General features: G+C 34.8%; 1 long non-coding RNA gene across 1 annotated transcript in view; it reads left to right on the top strand.

Moving 5' to 3' along the window:
- The window catches only part of LOC120354891, an 87,323-nt gene that overhangs the window by 29,367 nt on the left and 40,154 nt on the right, over window positions 1-17,802 (top strand). The window lies entirely within an intron of this gene.

The following is a 17,802-nucleotide window of genomic DNA, read 5'->3' as shown; positions in this document are numbered from 1 at the left end:
ACATACTTAGTTCGTGGCGCATAAGTATGTACACACCTTGAGAAGAAGAGGAACTATTTATTGAATATATGTGTAGGCCTATATGACTTTTTTTAGAAGGCGATTGAAATGTCTCTTAACTGGAAACCGTATTAAATCAGATTAAACTATATTATATTGAATTAAGGTGACTATATTCACCTTATTTATAAAGAATTAAGGTGAGGGAGGAGTTGTTGCAGGTTTGTCCTTATTCCAGTGAGGAATTCTTTTTGCATTATGGAATGCAAAGAGTGCCGACTTAGAATCTAATTGACAAATCCGTATACCACTTTCAGAGGTGGTCAGTGGGATGAAAAATGGAAACAAATTAATTTTATCAATATATAATTCCAAAATTTTGAGGTTAGAAGATTTCCATAGGGATTTTATACGCATAACTTCAAGTATTTAATATTTTTCAAGTCTGCACGCAGCTTAAGATAGATGAGAGAAGGAGTTTTTGTAATGCGTGTTCTCAAGTGTGAAATGAATGTGAAGGAATGAAAACGGGTCGCGAAATAGGTTGAGGTGGAAGATTTGTCCAACCTTCACCTGAGGCTGTCATGGCTGTGACTCTCTGAGATGATGATGATGATGATGATGATGTGACCCCCATGTCACATCTCTGCAACTGCCAACTTCAGGATCACAGAAGAGAGAGAGAGAGTAGAAGAGAATCATCTACAAAAGGAAAGGGAGTGAGAGAGAGAGAGGGCACAATCGGAAGGAAAGGAAGAGAGAATCATCTGAATCGAATAGAGCTGGCAAAAACAGAGCTAATGAGACAAACAGTGCCAGCCTCTGGTCTCGGCCTCAGAGATCCCTTTTACCGCTCAACAAATAATTGCACACCTTGTTCCCTTTGTACCCCCATCTCTCTCACTAACAGCCTGCTCTTTTCTCATGCCACCCACCATCTCTCCACTCTCTGCCGCAAACCACTCTTTCTGGCCTGACAAAAATACAAAGTGAAGAAAAATACAAGAATTTCAGGTGGGCACTGTCCAGTACAAAAATATGCAAAATTACTTGTGTCCTACTCCAAAGAAAGCTCCAGGAGTAGTGAGTGACAAATTTTTTTTTCTTGATGGTACCTTGATGGCTCATTGACTATTTAGTTACCTTCTCTTGAGTAGGCTTAATGCCAAGTAAAATATAATGAGTGAAAAAATAGAGTGTGATACCAGCCTTTTGCAGTAAATAATGTAAATATATGGAATTATGTGTGTGGTACTGCAAAGAAAACTCCAGGACTAGTGAGTGACAATAGTATCTTACGTAACAAAGACGGGAAGGGGCCTTTTGTAGGCGAGAATGATGTTTCAAGTCGAGTCGTAAGCCGAGACTAGAATTTCATTCGAGCATTGCAAAAGACATTCACGTCCAAGTAACGTACACTATTTTTTGTCATAATAATCTAAAGAAGAATAATTGGGAAATAGAAAACATTACCTGCTTGTGCTTACTACATGCATTCTATAAACATAACCTGAGTTAGTTTACAAATTCCGAATCAGGAATCTCGTGGAAGTTGACAAAACGTCCACTTGGAGCGCTAAAGGTGGTTTTTTGTAGCGGATTTGCTGTTCCTATTTTGGAACTAGGAAACAAACTCGACTGTAAACACATAACAGGAAAACATATGGTTTCATTACAGTAGAGTATGCTGATGAGAAGATGAGAATCATATGTTTATTTGTTCTGAAAGTATGAAAAAACTACTTTTTCGCCACACTGCACAGAAAGCAGCTGTTTTCCAGTCCCTACGTAGATCTGAAAGACATTGTTTGCAGACGATTCTCATCTGACATCAGAACAGGTTTCTTTCTGGCCTAGGCCGGAAAGAGTACCCTCTCAAGCCGCTAACATGGAACTAAGAAAGGTGATCAAAAAACAGCTGATCAAAAAACTTTTCATTATTCGTGTTCATTATTCAATAATTAAAACATTTATAGACTAATAATATCATCTTATTGTCATTTGAAAGAATAAAAAAGTATAAACTCAACCTCCCACATAATTGAACATCATCTTTTAGGTTATTTAGACAAATCAGTATAAAAAATAAAAATACTTGGACAATTTCCTGATATTCAGATTACCTCAGATTTGCTAGAGCTATCACCTTCCACTTCTGCTTTTGGAAGTGCTTAGTAAACAACTATTCTCATATATTGTTTATTTTTGTGTGTGGCGAAAAATAGCGTTTGCACCACAGGCAAAAATGGCGGTAAAATCTAATTTTCTGCTCTAGTTGCGAAATATACTATTTCCTAGATGGTAGGCACATTGCGTGGATAATGATGCAAGTGAAATAGAATGATAGCGGCGTTTTAAGAATGTAACCAGCAGTGCCCAGTAGGAAAATGAGAATGAATTAATTGTGTTGTACCGCAAAGAAAACTCCAGGATGTTTGAGTGTCTTTTTCCTGGACGAAACGCACATTCGCTATTTAGTTACCTCCACATAAGTAATGAGATGTGATCATCAAAGAACCGTTTTACGCTGGACTCGAACTCAAGACCGAAGCTGAGAGGCTAAACAAACAGACAAACAGATGATGTTTGTCAAGCTCCGTTTAATCTGATAGAATTCATAAGGACGGAAATAATCGATAATCGAACGTCTAATAATCTATGTGTGTGTAAATAATCGATGGCTAAACACTCCACACATCCAAAATGATGAGGACGATATGAAATGATTGGTCCGCGCTATAATGACAGCATTTGAGCATTTGATCAACATTGATGTTGCTATCCTTTTCTTTCATTCGACATCGTAGATAGCGCTCACCTTTTAGAACTTTGCAACGTTGCCAGATCGCTTTTTAACTATTCGTGATAAAATTAACTAACAAAATATTAAATCTTGAATAGAAATACAAATAATATTAATCTCAGTACCCTTTTTACTTTCCTTGCCCTATGGTAAGGAAAGTATTGCTTTCCGAAAAAAATTAAGGTACCCCAATTTCAAGTTTTCTATACGTTTCAAGGTCCCCTGAGTCCAAAAACATGATTTTTGGGTGTTGGTCTGTGTGTATGTGTGTATGTATGTATGTGTGTGTGTATGTCTGTGAACACGATAACTCAAATCCTAATTAACCGATTGACTTGAAATCTTAAACTTAAGGTCCTTATACCATGAGGATCCGATAATAAGAAATTCAATAAAATTCAATTCAAGATGACGGAAAAAATGACGGATAATTACTAAAAAACCATGTTTTTCACGTTTTTATCGAAATCGTCTCTAACAATTCTCTTCAAATTTATACCATGGATAGCTATTCATAAGCTCTATCAACTGGCATGAGTCTTTTCCCTGGGAAACTGATGGGGGGCCCACCCTATCCTTGAGAAATGGACTTTGTAGCCTCCTTCTCGTGCATGAGGTAGGTAGAGCAGTTTATAAAGAGAACACATAGGCTAGTCGAGATATTTCATCTGTAGAACAGCTGTTTTGACGACTTTTGAAAAAATCATCGAATTTCACAATTTACACAAAGGAAAAATTACTCTGAAAACAATTATATATACACATATACACTAGTCTGATCGTAGTTTCAAATGTGTAGCCGCCAATCGTCATTATGTTATTCACCTAAATCATTCTCCCCTTTAAGAATAAGGCTTACAGTTCAATGAGCAAGGAAAGTTGTGTGAGTTTACCACACCAGATTTTTTGAATTATTTTATCACAACATGTTTCGGACATTCATACCAATTTCAAGTGGATTTCACAAAATCTTGTATTGATATTACAAGTAGACCTAAACAGAAAAGAGACAATTAAATCTTAATTATGGAATAAAAAATATTTTTCAAAAATTAAATAATGAATTTTATAATTGAGATTATATGTTTCGTTAATCAATTATATTCCTACATTGTTAAAGAACTATCTGGCAACGTTGCACAGCTAGAAAAGGATATCGCTATCTGCTTTGTCGAATGATAGACAAGGACAGCAACATCAATGTAAATTAATCAAAGACTGCCATTATAATGTGGACCTCACTGCAGGAAGATGATGGGAAGTTGATACAAGGATGATAGACAAGGATAGCAACACCAATGTTGATCAAATACTTGCATTAGTGTTGATACTGTCTGTTGTCTCATACAGTGTGCCGCACAAAACCATTATAGAGCGTTCCTTGACACTTGACCCCATATTGAGCCAGACTAAATGTGAATGGCAATGAAATGAGAGGGAAATGTGCAAGGAAGACCGATCTAAAAGCCAAGTAGAGAGGGCAAATCTTCCATTGCTCCCCTTACAAACATCTGCCATCTTGAATGCAGTGCTAACTGGTCTCAACTCTCAACATTTATAATCCCATTAATTGAATCGCTATTGTGACGTCTAAGTTGTAATTGCAGTGAAGAAAGATAGGAGAACAACATTTATTCATTTATTTATTACATTGTTTACAAATAGTTAACATGAGGAAAGGCACAACAGGCTCATGCCCAAAACTGTCCCATTTCCAATTTATACTATACTGTCCAAATCAAAATGTTGGTTATGTCACTTTCACTTTTCAAAATACAATTTACGTTCTTCAATACTCAGATAAACGAGCAAATTTTGAATCAAATAGATAATAAGTTATTAGAGTCTAAAATAAAAAAATCTGGTGTGGTACACTCACACAACTTTCTTTGCTCATTGATCTATAAGCCTCATTAACGAGGATAATTTAGGGAATAACATTATGCCGATTGGCGGTTAAATAATTAAAACTACGATTATACTATTGTGATTGTGTTCAGAGTACATTTTCCTTTGTTTGAATTATGAAATTTGAGGATTTTTCAAAAGTTGTCAAAACAGCTGTTCTACAAATAAAATATCGACATGTTGTGCTCTTTTGAATAAACTGCTCTACCTACCTACCTCACGCACGAGAAGGATGTTACAAAGTAAATTTCTCAAGGATGGGGTGGACCCCCTGTTAATTTCTCAGAGAGGAGACTCATGCCAGTTAATAGAGCTGATATATAACTATACAGGGTAGGAATTTGAAAAAATCTAGAACAGTAACTTAATAATTATTAAAAAAAAACATTGACGTTTCTCTGACTCGCCATTGCTGACACTAGTATATTTTATGTAATATTGAATGTTCATTCTTGTCTTAAATAATCAATTTTATCTTATCAAGAGGATATATTTTCCATTGATTGGATAACACTTTTTCATGATTAAGATAAAATATTCTACTAGCTAATTATATTTCTAGATTGTTAAAAAACGTTGCCGAGTTAGAAAAGGATAGCGTTATCTGCTTTGTCGAATTATAGACAATGATAGCAACACCAATGTTAATCAAATACAGCCACTATAACGTGGACCTCACTTAGGGAGTTCTCTTCAATATTCTCAAGGATCTGTTTGAGTGTAATCTAAATGAGGTCAATATCTATCACACGGTTGTGGGTATTAGGATGTCTGTAGAGCCGATCACATTGTATCAGATTTGAACATCAAGTTGTCAAATCTTTGCTGTTCTTCTATCGTTCTCCACTGCCATTATCTATTAATTCATTTATTATTCAATCATTTCACTTGAAACAATTTCCAGAGAGGTACCACAGATTTAACTTCCAATCCTAATTTAAACAACAGACCAAATGTTACAACAGTCCACGTTATAATGGTAGTACTTGCCATTACATTGGTGTTGCTATCCTTGTCTATCATTCGACAAAGCAGATAGCGCTATCCTTTTCTAGCTCCGCAACGTTTCCAGATTGTTTTTCCATAATGCAGAAATATAAATTAATAAACAAAACTGGTTATCTCTATAATGAAATTCCATTATTAATTCATTGAAAGAAATACTATCTTTATTACATTGTTTACAAAATAATACTTAACATGAGGAAAGGCACAACAGGCTCATGCCTAAAACTGTCCCATTTCCAAAGACCAGTGGCAAATCAGAGAATTGGTAACGCTGTTCTTGGAACTCACTATATAACGTAATCTATTCTAATCAGTGAAGCGAAAGACGTCTATTATAAGCATTTAATAACGGTTGAATTCGATAAAATACTTGTGCAACCGGGCCCATATCTTCCTCTACTTATACTTTCATCCTATTCTTCCTTTTTTTTCTCATTTATGTTTTTCTTCCCACTGAAGTTTCATAGTTCTTCATAGTGTAAGATTTATAATGAAATGAAAATTGACAGTTAGACTCTAAGGCTAGTTTTAATGACAATCAACATGAGAAAAAAATGTTTCACTTCTACGGTGATCGAACCTGATCCAATGAAAAGCTCTTGAGAGAAATCTTCCACTTTTGACTCCGTTTTATAGTGAAATTACGTTTATTTTTTATTCATAGTGAAATGAAAATTGATGGTTAGACTCTTAGGGCCGTTTGCACAGTATAGATTGCTAAACTCGATTAAGTTAATCTGGAAATTTAAACTTGAATCGGTTTTCTGAGTGCATTTACTAAAGTTTAAGTTAAAGCAGTTTAGCGTTAATTTGGTAATAGAATGACATTGTTTATAATATCAGGAAGGCTGATTTTTACAGAATATTTGTTATTTGTTAACAAACCATCAGTAAATTGAGGTAATGTAGCTACTATTTTCTTGCTCAAAATCCACAGAGCTGTAAGCTGTACGGTAATAAAAGTGAAAAGCGATCAAGAAATTCTTCAAAAAATGATGAAATGCTATATTACTATTAGATACAAACTTATATTTAGTAGGCACCAAAAAATATATTTTAGAATGTTTTTAAAAAAGCGATTTTGTTACGCTTAAATCTACTACGGTCTTCCTCGTTTATTAGAAATCTCTTGAAAGCAAAATATCTCAGTTATGTGTTATTAAAAATATGTCTCCTAATCAAAGACCACTGAAGAATTATCTTATTCTCTATCAAGTGGTTTATTTAATCAAATACTGGATTGGCAGTTGCTTTACTCAAGCAAAACCGTTAAGAAAATTCTCTATCATCCCAGAAATTTAAATCATTCGTTTTTGCCCAATTTTTCTCAGTTTTAAAATTTCTTGGAAGTCATCTTAATCAATTGCATTAAAAAATTCTATCAATTCCTTCATTATAATTATTTTTACATTCAAATAATGATTTACTATAACATAAATATCATTATCGTCTACAGAAGCATTAAAAACAACCGTCGAAAAATAATTTACTATCAGCTGTTTTCCCCATCAAATCTTTACAGATGTCAAGTTTATCCAAAATTATTTGGTTTAAACCACCCGCTTTGGAGGTTTAAACTTTCCCAGAGTTTAAACTCAATACAGAGTTTAAACTGATACTGTGCAAACGGAATTTTAGTTTAAACAAAAAAAAATCCAGATTTGGTTTAAGCTTTAGCTTAAACTTACACTGTGCAAACGGCCCTAAGACTAGTTTAAATGACGATCAACACGAGAAAAAATGTTTCACTTCTTCTCTAATCGATATAACAGGAAATTTCTTGACAGATATCACCAACGTTCATTCTCTTTCGCCTTGTTTTTTCACTATTCCTTATCCTGTCTTCTAACAGAATCTTCCACTCTTCTTTTCCTTCGTCTTAAGTTACCTTTCGTCTCACGATTTTCTCATTTATTCATTTCTCTCTCTTACTTGCACACCATCTCTACATCACTATCTCATTCTGTTTCTGTACCGGAACGAAATTTCGCAGGAGAGAAACAAGAGCTAAAAGCGCCCTTGCTGGTAGACTGGAAATTAGCCGTCGTTTGTGGGTCTTAGCATCTTGCGTACTAATTTACACCACCTTAAATAATAATTAGAAAAAGCCAGCGTCTTCCAAAATCAGGGTTTCTGCAGCCGAAAGCCAAACACTACCAAACTCTAATCATCAAAACTATGTTTTGTAAAGTAATGGTTCCTCAACCCATATCATACAAAACTTCCAATTTGTTGAAATCAGATTATGACTATGATCGCTCTCTAGATAGGACCATAGAGAAATGGTATCATGAGATATCCCATGGTATATAGTGAGGTCCACGTTATAATGGCAGTGTTTGATTAGCAATGGTATTGCTATCCTTGTCTATCATTCAACAAAGCGGATAGCGCTATCTCTTTCTCGCTTTGCTCTGTTGCCAGATCGTCTTTTAACAATGTAGAATTAATAATCGATTAAAAGAATATTTCATCTTAATTATGTAAATTAATTATACAATTATTGAAAGATATAATTTATTGCTTAATAAAATATAATTTATTATTTTAAACGAGAATGAACACTTAATATTACATTAATAAACCTGTATCAGCAATATTAATAAACTTGTCTTTAGAAGGCAATGAAAAGACAGAGGTTCGGCAACGTATTCTCCTCTCTTTTTCCACTGCTATTATAATGTGGAACTCACTATAGCCGTTTTTTGTTAACTTAAGCCGATTACTGTCGACTACTGTTTATTATTATATTGGCTGGGTCAGAGTTTGAGAACGGCACAGTATGAGTGACTACCAGCGTCACATAGTTTCACGAAAAATAACTACTACGACTATCGGATTAAGTAAATAGTGAAGTTTGAAACATATACACCTTATACTATGGGATAGATAACCCATTCCACAACGTTGCACTCATCTGTTCCAATTTCTATCGGACTATTTTCACGAAGTTGACAATAGTGAATAGATTTATTTTCCAATAACAGATTTTATTTAGATACTTGATTAGAGTTGTCCACAGCTGATTATGAATGAGACTTAATGATAAATTAATATTTTTATAGTACACCTGACGATTTAGCAACGTGGGGGGCGAGGAGGTACCCAGCCATTCCAATTTCCATCGGACTATTTCCGTGCGATCGACTACAGTTCACGGTACAGCAGGAACAATCAAATGGTTCTATCACTGGGAAAACTATCTTGAATTACCAATTTAGTGGGAAAACGTACCCGCACTTTAATCTCTCGATCGGAAAACCACGTCGGCTATTGTGAGAGTAGAGAAAAGCATGTCGAGTGTGAAAAATCACTTTTGTATCAGCTATTCAACGCTGTTAGAGGAGAGTCGTTACGATAGCCGTTAGCCTTTTTGTAGGTGAGTCAAGAGTGCAACACACATTATTAGAATCAGAGAGAGAGAGAGAGAGTGTGTGAGTGTGTGTGTGTGTGTGTGAGAGAGAGAGAGAGAGAGTTAGAATGTGTGGACTTGTACCGGGTCCAGCTGATGTGATGGTATTAGTGAGAGGGGAGGTACCATTAGCGTAAGATGTGGCATTACATAAAAGCATTTCCTGATTTCAGCCCTCCGAAAGTCTTCTTTCCACTCTCAAGAAAGCTTTACTAGAAAACTCCAAGTGAAAATCTTCGTATCCCCCGGTTTTCCTCTACTTTCCACTATCTACTCTCTCTGTTGGCGTCAACTGTCTCCTATAAAAATGTAACAAATGTTCAAAAGTGAACAGAGTAGCTGGGAAAACGATATAGTGAGGTCCGCGTTATAATGTAAGTATTCGATTAACATTGGTGTTGCTGGCCTTGAAGCTGGGAAAAACGATATAGTGAGGTCCACGTTATAATGGCAGTATTCGAATAACTTTGGTGTAGCTATCATTGAAGCTGAGAAAACGATATAGTGAGGTCCACGTTATTTGATTAACATTGTTGTTGCTATCCTCGTATATCATTCGACAAAGCAGATCCTCTTCTACCTTATCAACGTTGCCATACCGTTTTTCAACAGTGTAGAAGTATTATCAATTAACAAAATTCTCATTCTAAATAAAGAAAATTATTATTAAAACTTTGAAAAATACATATTCTTATAGAATAAAATATTATTCATTATTTCTAACAAGAATGAACAGTTTAAAATATCAGATATACAGGTATCAGTTATCCTTCATAGAAGGCAGGGAATCGGCAACACTGTTCCCCCACGTTCCACTATTTCCAGTATCAGCTATCCATCATAGAAGGCAGTGGCAAGGCAGAGAATTGGCAACGCTATCCTCCTTTCTATATACTTCCTATCTATGATAGATCCTTCGATCTACAATGAAATGATGTGATGTGATTTGATTTGATTAAAGTGTTTTGAGTGTTGAAGTGTTTTGTTAAAGCTTCCAACACTTTTCTATTTCAAAACTCGTAAAGTATAAACGGTGATTTCTGAGAAGGAGGAATATCTGCGTTATAAACATTATTATTATTTTTGAAGAAATTATTTGAAGTTATTAAGGCTACAATGTTCAAAACTCTATTTTATAAAGTGATAGTTTTATCGATGATATTAACTTATACACACAGTTTTCCTTAGCAGATAGGGCATGGAGCATCTACAAGTAATAACCAATGATTTTTGCCACATTTACAGCGATGTAATGCAGCAAAAAGCAATAAAATTTAATGAGAACCTGACAGGGAATATCATTAACTTTATTACCAGGTGTAAAATGAAATGAACTCTCGTCGACCGAGTTAATTCACGATCCGACTAATCGTTTATTCATCCAATTTGCTAGGAATTTAGGTGAAGCCATCAAAAGGACACGTTTTTTATTCAGTCTCAAATTCTCTTATACGCCGCACTACCGTTAGCAAGTTGGAAATAGTGTTGACTGAAATAAAAGAAGAGTAATTATGGTACCTACTATCAATTTTTGTGAGGAACGTTTCTAATTTATTTATGTCAAAGGTGGAAGAAAGCTTCTTTTCCTACAGTTACCTTGAAAAGTGGCCATTGCTGCACTGATTACAGAACGCAAAGAATCACTTTTCCGCTCTAGTGCGGGAAAAATTTTTCCTGCACTCCACATTTGCAACATGGCAACACAAAATAGTTGGTAGGTTATATGGAGGATAAGTGCACGAAAACAAAAATTATGTTGGTAACAATGACTGTGGTTAGATTTAGATAAGAATCATTTCAATGGCTACCCTACATTTATGATAAGATCCCAATCTAGAAATCCAAAACAAGAATAATGTTTATCTAAATCATAATTAAATAATAACTTATCATCATTTAATAATAAATAATGTTTATTTTCTATTGACAGTAATAATTATTTCAACTATAAGCAATGAGAAATGTAGCAAACACACATTATGAAATTCGAATTTTCAGGTTAAATAATTACCGTTCGAAATCCATGTCAATAAAATTAATAAAATAACATTAGAATATACTAAAATAAAATATTTTCTGTTGTCTATGTTATTTTATAAATATTTTTTAGTTTACTTATATTATTTTTCGGTAATTTAGTAAGTTAACCATGTCTAAATATCTGAATACTGTTTTCAGTTGGATGAAACGAAGTTAGGTACGATTCTTCCCGCTAGGTCGCGCGCTTGTCGGTTCAGCCATTCTGCAGTCATCCCAACCGGCTGTTGGCGTGTATTTTAAATGCGAATTTTTTGTTTTATCTGTATTTTTTCTGATTCTTGAATGAAAAGATGAGAACTTTGGCTCAGAATTTTCAACTTCAATTGGATTATTAATTTTTAAATGAATTAAGATTGTTATTAATAACATCATCACACACACAAACATTTGATGGATTTCATCCATAATTTTATCCATAATTACCCACTTTTCATATTCAATGGTAACTGTAGGAAAAATTAAATGTGAAATACGTGCACAAAGTTCCTCTGCTGCACTCAAGAAACCATTCCGCCCTCGCCTATGGCTCGGGCGTAAACGTTTCTTTCTGTGCAGCAAACTGTCACTTTGCGCACTAGTTGCACAAATAACTATTCTAATCCTGTAACTCCCAAAACTATACTAAATTTTACTAAAATACATGCCCGACAAACACTCAATTCGTTAATTATTATAATTAAACGAAAATCCAAATTAAATTCTGCAATTACAGCAAATAATTTTAACTTTTTCAATAGTTTATAATAAATAAAATTTATTTTGAAAGTATTTTTAAATTCAATAAATCTTCGTTTTTTGTTTGTCACAGAATGTAATTTGCAGTTTGTAATTCCAAAGTGTGGAAGTGACACATAACCTATACAATTACCGCTGCAATTACAGCATTTAATTTGGATTTTCGTTTAATTATAATAATTAATTCATTAGCATTTGAATAATTGCAATATCTCAGTAATTTACATCTGTAGACTAAATTCGTTCGTTTCAAATGCTTCTTGAATCTATTGCTCCTTAGGTTTTCTTATCAATTTTAACACTTTGATTTAGGTACTTTTAATCTGTGAAAAACACTTGGAAAATGAATGGAATTTCATGGATTTTATTCAACTGTATTCGATATACGATCTAGTCTTTGAACAAATCATCTGTTGAAATTACATTGGCAATAGTTATTTGTGCAACTAGTGCGCAAAGTGACAGTTTGCTGCACTGAAAGAAACGTTTACGCCCGAGCCGTCGGCGAGGGCGGAATGGTTTGTTGAGTGCAGCGTAGGAACTTTGCGCACGTATTTCACATTAAGTTTTTCCTACAGTTACCATTGAATATGAAAAGTGGGTAATTATGGGTAAAATTGCCTGAAATCCATCAAATGTTTTTCTGTGTAATTTTATTATTGATAAAAACCTTAATCCTAAAATCCCAAAGTCCTCGCTGTCCTTGGTTATAATATCTAATTAATAATTTGCGCGTTGTGCTTCATTGCACCTCTGCTCACTATAGCAGCCCAGTCACTGTTACCAACTTAATTTTGATTTTGCTGCACTGTTGCTCCATATAACCTACTAAGTATTTTGCGTTGCCATGTTGCAAATCTGGAGTGCAGAAAAATTTTTCCCGCACTAGAGCGGAAAAGTGATTCTTTGCGTTCTGTAATCAGTGCAGCAATGGCCACTTTCCAACGTAACTGTAGGAAAAATAATTTCCATCGTTTCCTGGATTTTGGATGGTTTCCTGGATTGCTTCATTGATTTCGTACCGTGATGTCCACATTATAATTATTTCACAATTTCTTCAAAGTTTGGGCTTTTTTAATAGTTTGTAATAAATAAAATTTATTTTGGAAGTATTCTTAAATCAAATCAAATCAAAATCAAAATCTTTATTCGCAATTCGCAACAATTGAGGGTCCTGTCAAACCCTAAGGTTTTTCGGCGGGTGCCCAGTTACAAGAAAAGAGTTAAAAAGATAAATAAACTTGGACAAAATTTAATATGACACTTTAAAGATTTAAAGTATAAAATGAAAGAAAACGAATACAAATTGCAGAAAGGAAATAATAAATATACATCACATTTTGATAGAGAATTAATAATAAAAAAGGGAGAATAACGAAAATTCATTAGAAAGGAACGAAATAAAAAGGAAAAGGGAAAAATTGTTCTACACAAGTAATAATACATTTTAAAGTATTAGATTTAGATGAAATATTTCAATAAATTATATTTCTACATTGTTAAAAAACGACCTGGAAACGTTGTAGAGCTAGAGCAGAATAGCGCTCTCTACTTTGTCGAATGATAGGCAAGGATAGCAACACCAATGCTAATAAAATACTGCCATTATAACGAGGACCTCACTATAGTAATGAACAGAAATCCTAATCTTTTTTGAAGTGAGAGTAAGAGACAGATATGAAGTGGATAAGAGAAAAAGAGACAATGAATTAACGATTTTTAACAGAGAACCACATCTTTCTTCAAGTAAAAGTAAGATATGTCATATTATAATGAGTTTGTAATAAGTCTCAAATATTCTAAACTGACAATAAATGAAATTGTAATTGAATTGAAGAGACAGCTAGATGGTGAGGTAGAGAAACACTTATTATCATTATTCTTTATTAACTTTATTTTTTATTGATTCATACAATAAGTACCTACATCATCAAAAATGATAGAGAGAGAAAAAATAAGGTAACCTTGTGCTATTCCTCTCCCAAATTTAGATAAGGTTACACATAGTCCGAAATAAGGTAAGTCTTGTAGTTGTTCACTTCACAAAATTTCCAGTTCTTAATTATTTTCACAAAGTCGGTTTTTAAATTTACATTAACAAGTGGAATGTGTAAAAATAGTTGGTTATCGTGAGAGTGGAAGAAATAATGCAGATGTGGTGCGAAGAGGGGTTGAGAGAATATTATGGAAGAGTGGTGGAAACAGGAAAAGGTGGCATGTAGAGCAGGAAGAGAGAGAGAGAGAGAGAGAGAGAGAAAACAAGAAAGAATCTTCATTAACAGGTGAAATGTGTAAAAATGGTTGGTTATTGTGAGAGTGTAGGAAAGAATGTAGAAGAGGGTTTGAGAGAATATGGAAAAGTCACGGGAAAATAGGTGGCAAAGCTGAGAAAATTTGATGGAGAGAGAGAAAGAGAGCTGGAGAAGACAGTTTGGAAGAAAACGGGAGAGAGAGAGCACCAAGAAGATAATTAATACTGCAGTTTAAGGAAGGTGGCGTACGTGCCTTTAAGGGCGAATGTGTGACGATGATAAGGGTAAGTTATCGAGGGGGCAAATCGTTGATGATGGAGGGGGTACCCCGAAGTGGGGGGTAGAGGTGCTAAGAGGATGGCTCTATGTGCTAACGTTTAAGGTTACGTTAACGTTATGCTAACTAGACTGCTCTACTGTCTCTCTCTCCCTTTGCCATTTTCTGTTTGACCTGGAGAAAATCGATGTAAAAACGAGCTCACCGCGTATACGGGTAGCGCGTGTTTATTAAATTTAATTCTGTTACACAACCTACCCCCAACAGCTTCGGTTATTGCCTAGGTGAAGATGACACCAATTTTCATGGCTTGTAAAACCGTGACAGAGTAACACACTATGCAATCAGTAACAGTGGGTTAATATACTATCAAAAATAACCTTCAAATCTATAAAAAATTGAAAACTTGAAATGATGCAAATTTGATAGGATTCATTAAATTTAGCAAGAAATAACAAACTATGGTAACTAAGTCAGCTGTATTATATTACATGTTTGGAACAAATGTGTATGATCGATAGAATGAGAAATAGTATCATCAAAATCAAATCAAATCCATATATTTATATTTACAGATACCTATTCTAAGTTCCATATTTGTTTCTGCCTTACCCTATAGACATCAAGTAAAACCTGATGTTCTCAGTTTTTTTAAAAGTTTCCTTCATCATAAAACTTACAGAGAACATTTGCAATGAAACACACTCCTCTGGAGCTCAAACTTCCAGTTCAAAAATGATCCTTCTCATCACTTCACTGGGAGATACTTGAACTTCAACTACTCCACCAGGTTAATAACTCAGCTTCCGTGCATCAATATCCGCCACTGTTAACTTTGAAATCGTTCTGTGGCATGCGAACGGTTAATCAAAAACTAGCAGGTAGCCCGGGTCTAATAAAAACTTGACAAACTGAAAACCTGACCTACTGAAATCTTGAAGAATTTTAAATAGGCCTATAACCATCCTCTGTAAATTAAGAGAATCTATATGCAAAATTCCAAGTTAATGAGTTGAGTAGTTGAGACGTGATGATGCGTCATTCGTGAGTCTCCTATCCCCTACATGTATAAGCCGATTCTTTCCTTTATTATAATAGACTATAACCCGTTCCCTGCAAGGATCTAATTAAAAACTTGGCAAATTCAAAACTTGAACTTTTGAAATCTTGAGGATTTTGAAATAGGCCTATAACCATCCTCGGTAAATTAAGAATTTATATATGCAAAATTTCAAGCAAATCAGTTGAGTAGTTGAGACGTGACGATCCGTCATTCGTGGATTTCCAACCTCGTACGTGTATAAGCCAACTCTTTCCTTTATAGATGGAAAAAGCGGCCACATTTTTCCGTCAACGGACATTAGCCAAGTTTTTGCCAGACACATCGATTCTTGGTGATTGGTGGGAATGCATATATCTGGCGACAATCGTTTAAATAATTTCCAAGTTGTCCATTCGGTTGTGCCATGTTCGAGCCCACATCTGAAACATTTATAATCGCTCGAGTGAAATGGAATCGAATCTGGTTGACTCGAAATCCTCTCTTTCTGACTGTCGTTTGGCCACTCTCTCTTTGTTAATCTGTCTCTTTGGACGGAAATGGGAGGAGTCGCTACAATAAGTACTAATTGATGGCCCCCGCATATCCTCGACGTTACTAATAGAGTAAGGGCTTCTCCCTTGCTACATATCGACACATTCGTTCCGGAAATGCTAATTATTTTTCAGCTATCGATTGAATCGGATGTGGTAGGGATCCAACCAACCAACCAGTGGTTTCTTTGCCAATTTTCCAGCGCTGGATTCCTGGAATCTGTGTGGTGCCTTTATAGTGAAGTCCACGTTATAATGGCAGTATTTGATTAACATTGGTGTTGCTATACTTGTCTAATCTTTGTATCATCGTCCTATAGTGAGGCCCACGTTATAAAACACAACTTTCCTTGCCGTTATGAGAATTGATCACCTGACGCTAGTGCTCACGCGCATGTCAAGTCTAATTATAAACAAAGATCTGAGTCAGCTGGTGACAGGACAATAACGCTGGAGACATTCGAGGTCTGCTATCTCTTCATAGTGAATCATTTAATAGAATCAACAGTTGCCAACAGTTTGCAAATGGATAATCACATTTTCTTGAATTTCGAGCTTATTTTAAATTTTAGGTGAATATGTTACTGAACATTAATTGTAGAGATTTTCATGCTCAATCTTTTCCACTTGATTTTTTTTGTTTAAATTGTATCTGAAGCCTGATAATTGGGAATCTAAAATCAAACTTTGCATAGATGGGGTGGAGCTCATGAAATTTTTACAGATATGGGACTAGTGGCAGTTGATGGAGCTTATCAATGACTATTTTAGTAAGTATAAGTTTAATCAAAATCGTTGGAGCCGTTTTCGAGAAAATCGCGAAAAACCCTGTTTTGACAACATTTTCGCCATTTTGAATTGCATTTGATCGAAATTGTTCGTGTCGGATCCTTATATTGTAAGGACCTTCAGTTCCAAATCTCAAGTCATTCCGTTAATTGGGAGATGAGATATCGTGTACACAGACGCACATACACTCATAGACACACATGCAGACCAATACCCAAAAACCACTTTTTTGGACTCATGGGACCTTGAAACGTATAGAAATTTAGAAATTGGGGTACCTTAATTATTTAAATTAATAATAGGGCAAAAGGGCAATGAAAGTAATAGCAGTATTTCATTAACATTGGTGTTGCTATCATTGGCCAAAGCATATAGCGCTATCGTCATTACGTTATCATGTACGCCATTTAGTTACCCACGATTTTACCAAGCAAAATAGATGTCAAACTCTTGAGAGTCTTTTATAACATTTTGTTTTATGATATCACGTAATGAATAAGTACAAGTTGAATGCTGGGTGCCGGTTGCAGAAAATGCACGTAATTAATTTCACGAGATCCAATCAGAGAAGCCTTCTTTTCGAAAAATCTCTCTCTGATTGGTTCACGTGAAATTAATCACGATTTAAATTTAACCGGCTTTTGTTCAACCGGGCCTCACTCAGACTTCTATTCAGTATTCCATGAAAAAGTGAATGAAGATTGTCAAGTGTATTAAGCTATAGTTTTGTTAAGCTATAGCTGAGATAAGCTGAGATTCATGGTGGCATCATAAGACATAATATGTGTTCATTATGGATACATACATTATGTATACAACACATGCCATATTTATTCGACCGTTTAGTGTTGAGAATCAACAATGACTGATGTATTCGCATAATTATATGAATCATTGCATACGGAGAATCAGAGAATATTATTTGCTTGGGACATTGGTCTGACAAACTGTTGGTGCAAACAGGTCACAGTGACTGATTATCAAA

This window comes from Nilaparvata lugens, chromosome X, assembly GCF_014356525.2.
Source record: "Nilaparvata lugens isolate BPH chromosome X, ASM1435652v1, whole genome shotgun sequence".
NCBI lineage: Eukaryota > Metazoa > Arthropoda > Insecta > Hemiptera > Delphacidae > Nilaparvata > Nilaparvata lugens.
This window is presented reverse-complemented; position numbering and strand designations above follow the sequence as displayed.